Consider the following 7,347-nt stretch of genomic DNA (forward strand, 5'->3'; position numbering starts at 1 on the left):
GGGTGGCTGAACAAAACAGTCCCCTCAAAACCCTCATGACAGGAGGATACAGCTGCCGCATATACCCTCACTGTCGAAGCCGACAGCCTACCAAGAAGAGACTGGAGATAACCCAGAACAGCATCCAGGGGGCAGGAGACTGGGTCCCAGCCCCCCCCCTTACACCATTCTTGGAACGCACGCCACCTGCCCGCGTAAACCGCGACAGTGGAGGGAGCATGCGCACACCGGATGGTATCAACCACTGCGGGATCCATCCTCTCCAGACTCACCCTCCCACCAGCCACACCACCAGGCGTTGACCCAACACCGGAGGCTGGACAAGCACTCCGTTGTGCTGCGAGAGGGCCGTCGCTGACCACGGAATGACCCAAGGAGGAGCGACCAGAAGCTGGATTAAGACCGGGAACCACACTGACGTGCCCCGGTCCGGCGCCGCTCCCTCCGTATCCGCTCCAACAGCTGACTCAACAGCTGTACAGGAGGGAAGGCGTACAGAAGACCGGGCGGCCACGGAAAGGTCGAGAAGGCATCCACCCCCAAGGGGGGATGATCCGCTCGACTGAGCGAGAACCACAAGGGGCACTTGTGAGAACGTCGGCACGCAAACAGATCTACCGAGGCCTCCCCGAACCGATCCCAGATCTGTCTGACTATGTCGGGGCGGAGTTCCCACTCGTCGCGACGAGGACCGCCCCGAGACATTATATCCGCCGCCACATTTTCCGTACTAGGAACGTACCAGACTGCGCAGCCTGCGGGATGCCCATAGCAACAGTTCGCGCGCCACCCGGAGCAGGCGGGCGGAACGAGTCCCACCCTGCCTGTTGATATACGCCGCCGCCGTCACATTGTCCGTCCTGATCAAAACGTGTTCGCCTACCACCAGGTGGCCGAGCCGTTTGAGGACCAGGAGGACCGCCTTCAACTCCAACACATTGATATGCAGGACAGCTGGGTCGGCATGACCCGTCCAGCTGCCCCCCACTGCGTGGGTCCGAAACGCCCCTCCCCAACCTGTGAGAGAGGCGTCGGTGAAAACCGTGACGTGGGAGCCACTGCTGCCCATGGGGACCCCAGCGGAGAGGATACCCAGCCTCCCCCAGTGGGCGAGATCCCCCCATATCGACAAAGGAACCGTCAACCGTCTCCCTTTGCCCCACACCGGATCTATTCTCAAAGAGAGAAACCACCTCTGTATCCGCCTCATAAAGAGGAGGCCAAGAGGAACCACCGTGTGGGCCGCCGACATAAGGCCCAGCAGACGCATCACCTGCAGCGCCGTAACCGTCCCTCCCAGACGGAAACCCCCGAGCGCGTGACGGAGATCCCCCCGACGCTGCTCCGAGAGGGTCGCAAGCATGGGCTTCGACCTCAATGTCAAGCCCAAGTACTCCACCTGTTGACTGGGAAGAGGGGTACTCTTCTTCCAATTCACAGCAAAACCCAGGCTTGTGAGGAATTCCACCACCAGTCGAGTATGAGACCTGGCAACCTCCTCTGAACGGCTGAGGAGCAGAATGTCGTCGAGATAGAACATAACTCGTATCCCCCGACGACGTAAAGGCCCCAGAGCAGCCGCCACGCACTTGGTGAATGTGCGGGGAGCCAGAGAATAACCGAACGGCATTCTGTGGTACTCGTACGCTACGCCCTGAAACAGGAACCGTAGGAACTTCCTGTGAGGAGGGAAAATGGGTATGTGAAAATACGCATCCTTCAGGTCTATGGAGGTGAACCAGTCCCCCCTCCTGACAGCAAGCAGAAGGAGTCGGACGGTCAACATCCTGAACGGTCTCACTACAATCAACCGATTGAACATGGACAGATTCAGTATAGGTCTGACCCCCCCAGTTTTCTTGGGCACCAGAAAATAACGGGAGTAGACGCCTGACATTGCGTCCTCTCTCGGGACCACAACGACGGCCTGCTTCGCCAACAGAGATTGGATCTCGTCGGCCAGGGCTGTCACCGCGCCCGACCCTAACAATAGGGTCGGCACCAAACCTGAGAACGGAGGATGGGGCCGCGCAAACTGCAAAACCAGCCCCGCCTCTAACGTTCTCCTCATCCACCGATTCAAGGGACATTCCCGTCGCCATATGTGAATATAATCCCACAGCGCCCCCGCCGTCAACTGACGCTGGGCCGCAAGGAACAGCAGATAATTGGCCCGGTCCCCCCCGTCGTGCAAAGCACCCAAGGGGGGACCCCGACAGAAAGGGCCGGTTTGATACGGGAGGAGCGGTCATCAAACTTGTGGACACACACTCACCCCCTGAACACCCCTCCAGCACACGCTGAGGAGCCGTTCCGCAGCCAGACACGCAAGGCCTGAGGACCCCATGGGCTCCTACACGCCGAAGCCCTGCAGTGATATTGCTACCACTCAAATCACGCCAGCCTCTCCTTTGCAGACCACTGCCGGTTTGACGGGAGTGGGAGGCAACAGCGCGATACCCCGCCTGGCGAGGGCGAAGCCGGGGTAACCCCTGCTGAGCATTCAACAGAAGAGGCACCGAGTCCCCCTGCTGACCACTGGAGCTAGTGGCAGCTGTAACACCAGGTTCCACCCACCCACAACCTGCGGTGTAGGAACCACGCGACGACGGAACATTCTCACGGACAGACCCAGGCTCAGCCATCAACTGGGTGTCAGCCCCTGTCTCCATGAGAAGTGAAGAATGGGGCCGCATACGCTTCAAAGAAGGTTCGCGGCCCGCAGCCAAAGGAGAACACTCAGAGCCCCGCTTCTGAGGGTAACAGAAAGCGGACTGAACGGGGAGCGGGCTGCTCGCGGCAAAATGACGACGGGGTGGTTTACCAACCCCGAAATCACCCAAAATGGCCGATCCCTCGGCCGCCAAGACTGTCGGCCTTGCGAAACCCTGTCGATTCTCCAACCAGGGCACCACTGGCGGGGGAAACATGGCCGCCTGTCGAGGATCTCGCCACAGTCGTTGACGAGACCGTGCTCCCACCCCTGGCTGCACAGCGTGAGGCGGTGTAGGACCCGAATCAAAAACCGCCTGCGCCTCCACAGAACGCCCAAAAAGACTATCTGTGGAAAAAGGAGTCGTGAGGAGAGAAAACCTATCCTCTTCCCCAAGAGGAGACTGCTCCAACCAAACATGCCTAACAACCAAAGTCGATAGCATCCGAATCCTCCCCGCAGTTATAGCTTGCGACTGAGTCAAGATCTCTATAACACCACAAACATGAATCACGTTCATAGTGTCGGTTGGACCCAAAGACCTACAACCCGACGCCATCTTGGATAGGAAAGTAGCCAGCTGAGCCACAACACTGGCCGCCGCTAAATGCCATCCTGCAGCAGTATACCACTCATTCGTCCATACTGCCACCCTCCGAGCCGACATGCTATCAAGCAACGGCCGGGCGGAACGTCGTTCATCCCCGCCTGGGCACAAAAAAGAAGCTACCTGGCTACTTAGCCAAGGTACCCCCGGGCTGCACCCCGTCGTCAGCCCCTTCACCCGCAAAAAAGGTAAATAGAGCTCAGCGAACCCCCCCACACCCACCACCGACTGACCTTCATCAATGAAGGTGGCAAGAGGAGGGAAAAGCGGAATCCCGCGGCGGGGATTATTAGACATTCCAGCGTCAACATCAGCGTTAGCAGAAGAAGCAGCAGTAGCATTAGCATTAGCAGTAGCATTAGCATTAGCGTCAACAGCATGTTCCAGGATCGCCAAGACATCGCCCACTACAGTGGAACGATCGCCAAGCCGCCCCGGCCCTGGTGCCGAAACATACTCCACAGCACGACCAACACCGACATTGACGCCTACTGACACAGACCTCACCTTTGTACAAGCCGACCCATTAGCCAAACCTTGTACGCTGCCCCTCGGTCCGTCGCCGTCAGCCGAGGAACCACCAGCATAGGTCTCATGTGTCGCCGAAACAAGCTCCAGAGAATCCAGGGAAAAACAACTCTCCGGTAAGCCCTCAACATTATTAATCTTCCTTAATCTTTTCATTCCGCTAGCTCGTATGGTGCACGCATCCAATACGCTGGGACGAAAATAGAGGAAGGGTGTTTCATGACCAGAGTCATGGTTATATGGGTGGTACCACCATAAGGGGCGGGGCCCCATACAGGTGGGGTGCATGTGTTTTTTGTTCGTGGGAGATACATTAGGTATCACAGGAGATAGAAGTATCTCGTAAGGCTCAGAGCGGGACGCGATGCAATACGAAATATAACTTAGCTTCCCCCACCAGAAAATTAAGCAGTTGCCATTTTTTCTTATTGTCTTTTTTATATCCTGCTCCAAAAATATAACCAATAACAGAAAAGGTTTCACCAAAAAGCCTAAAAACGTCGGTGAGCAGCTCAAACAGCCCTAAAAGCCTGTTACACTCTAAAAACGCATGAAAAACAGTCTCAGTCAACCCACAGAAAGGACATTTATTATCCACCTCTGGGTTGATGATGGAAACAAAAGCATTCACTGCCACAGCACCATGCAGAATCCTCCACTGAAGGTCAGCCGTTTGTTTTTTTAAAGGAGGTTTATATAAAACTCTCCACACAGGTTGAGTGTCATTACTTGCACACAGCCTACTCCTCCATACAGTGTCCACTCTGTTGTTTAGCCATTTCTTATTAATTACTTTGACACAGTTTCTGTACCACAATTTCCTATCCATTTTGTAAAAAGCTGAACACTTTACAAAAAGTAGAGGACCAGACATTTCTCCCAGTACAGGGCTCAGGTAGATATTTGGAAACTCATCCTGTTTATCCGGTTTTAAAGCTCCACTGCTGTATAATCTAAGCATGCCCAGCTCCTCAACAGTCAACCTCTGTCTCCAGAGATCCAGCACCCTGGTTGCATAGCGCTGTGACCTCAGGCCCAATAACGAACACACAGCCTGAGCATCCTTTAACTCTGGTCCTGCTGTGTCTGCCAGCCGTCTCAGGCGTACCACTTCGGCAGCACACAGCAGTCCAGTCAGCCCAGGATTTGCACAGTCGCCTATATCCATCCTTGCACCGTGAACAAGAGGCTCCTCAAGTAACCAGTGCAACGATTTAGTAGAAGTATTCCTTGTGCACCTTAAAGTCGTCGGGTCTGTTAAAAACAAAGATACATCAAGTCCAAGACTATTTACTTGTCGAAGAATAAAAGAGGCAACTTCTCTCCAAACTAAATCTCTTGGTCCTAACAGATATCGCTGTATGAACTGTAGCCTAAAAGTCGCTGTCCTACTCGCTAAATGAACCAGGCCTTGCCCTCCCTCTTCTCTGGGCAAAAACAGAACACTCTGAGGAACCCAGTGCAGGCGATCCCAAAAGAAATCAACCATCTTTGCCTGCAACCGCACCAACATGCCTGAAGGAGGCTCCACACATGCCAGCTTATGCCACAAGGTAGAAGCCACAAGCTTATTTATTATCAGGACTCTGCCTCTATAGGAAATCTGAGGCAACAGCCATCTCCACTTAAACAGCCTTCCTTCTACTTTCTCCACCACATTCTCCCAATTTTTCTGTACAATCGTGTCATTTCCAAGGTATAGCCCCAAATATTTAAAACCATCCCTTTTCCAGATCATGTTTTGAGGTAACACAGGTAATCTACTATGCCAGTTTCCCACAGCTAACGCCTCACTCTTCCTCCAATTTATTTTGGCAGAAGACACAGCCCTAAAACTGTCAGCAATTATTTCCAATATATTTACATCGTTTTGATTTTTTACAAAAACAACTACATCATCAGCATAAGCTGACAAAACAATGTTATCTTGGAACCCAGGTATAGCTAAACCCCTCATCTCATTTCTCAATGATTGTAACATGGGTTCCAATGAAATTGCATATAACATGCCAGAGAGAGCGCAGCCTTGCCTAATACCCCTCTGTACCTCAAAAGGTGTTATGGTTTGACACCGACCCCAAACGCAACGACACAAGAGAGTTGGATTCAGAGTTGCCAAATACAAGGGCTTGTTTATTTGGTGACTAGAATAAGTGAAACAGGGAAAGCAGGTCAACAAGAAACAGGTACAATGAACAAGGGGCAAAGTTCTGCTGCTCTGCAGCTTCTCCCGGAAGGGTAGTCTTGGGAAGCAGGAGCAGACCTCTGTACCGCTCTGCAGACTCTCACGGCGGACCTCTCAGATGTTGTGCAAGACCGAGAGAGGGAGAGAGGGAACGGGTCAGTGACAGAGCAGACTTGAAACGAGCTGGAGGACAGGGTGTTATATTCTTCGTGTTAAACAACACAGTGATGAGCAATATTCCAAAAAAAGCCCAAGTGAATATCTTCATGTAAACACACAGTGAGCAAAAATCCAAACACCGTCCAATTGTGAAATACTATCTTCGTGTAAATACACAGTGAGCAAAAATCCAAACACAGTCCAAATGTGAAACAATATCTTCGTGTAAATACACAGTGAGCAAAAATCCAAACACAGTCCAAATGTGAAATAATATCTTCGTGTCAATACACAGTGGGAGGTGGAAGATCCCCAAAATATTATTCCAAAAAGGAAAGAGCAAAAACGATAAAGGCTGGGTGAGTGACTGTCTGACAAAAAGGTGGTAGACTTCAGTGTAAAGGTTTACACACGAAAATCAGAAATAGGTCAAGACAGTCAATCTAGATAAACTCACCCAGACGTGCTGCGTAAAGGAACAGGAACAAAGTGGAGGCGAGCGCGCGCCACGGAGCAGGTATCCAAGCGAAGGCTTCTAGGAATTCCTGGAGAATAGCACAGTGAAACAGAAGCAACGGGGAAAAACATCCAGCGACAAATCAAGACGAACCAACAACTTAGGGTGGGGAAAACGGGGTATAAATAATGAGGGATCGATTGATTGAAGGGCAGTGACAGCTGGGGAATGTGATTGAAAAGCGTGGGGAAGTGAGGGAACCAATCAGCGACGTCTCAGATGACGTCAGCGGGGAGAAACGTGTGAACGAGGGAATTGAAATACTTAACAGAAAAAATGAATGAAAACAAAGCGAGGGTGGTTAAAGGAACAGAACGAGTGAGAGGGCAAGGACAGAAACCTCACAAAAGGAGCACATAGAGAACCATTGAATTTTAACACACTCTCAATGTTCTGATACAAAACTTTCACCATAGCAATGAGACCATCGCTGAACCCAAAACTCTTCATAACACTCCAGAGATAATTGTGCTCAACGCGGTCAAATGCTTTCTCCTGATCTATTGAAATAAGAGCAGTATTCAATCCCAATGAATCAGAGACACCCAAAACATCACGAATTAAATATACATTATCTAATATTGACCTGCCAGGTACACAATACGTCTGATCACGATGTATGATCTGATCCATCACTT

General features: G+C 51.8%; 1 protein-coding gene across 1 annotated transcript in view; it reads left to right on the plus strand.

Moving 5' to 3' along the window:
- Positions 1 to 7,347, plus strand: part of rnf220a (ring finger protein 220a) — a gene marked incomplete at its 5' end in the record, with an annotated part of 118,212 nt that overhangs the window by 30,262 nt on the left and 80,603 nt on the right.

This window comes from Notolepis coatsorum, assembly GCF_963971535.1.
Source record: "Notolepis coatsorum genome assembly, chromosome: 13".
In the NCBI taxonomy this organism is placed as follows: Eukaryota; Metazoa; Chordata; class Actinopteri; order Aulopiformes; family Paralepididae; genus Notolepis; species Notolepis coatsorum.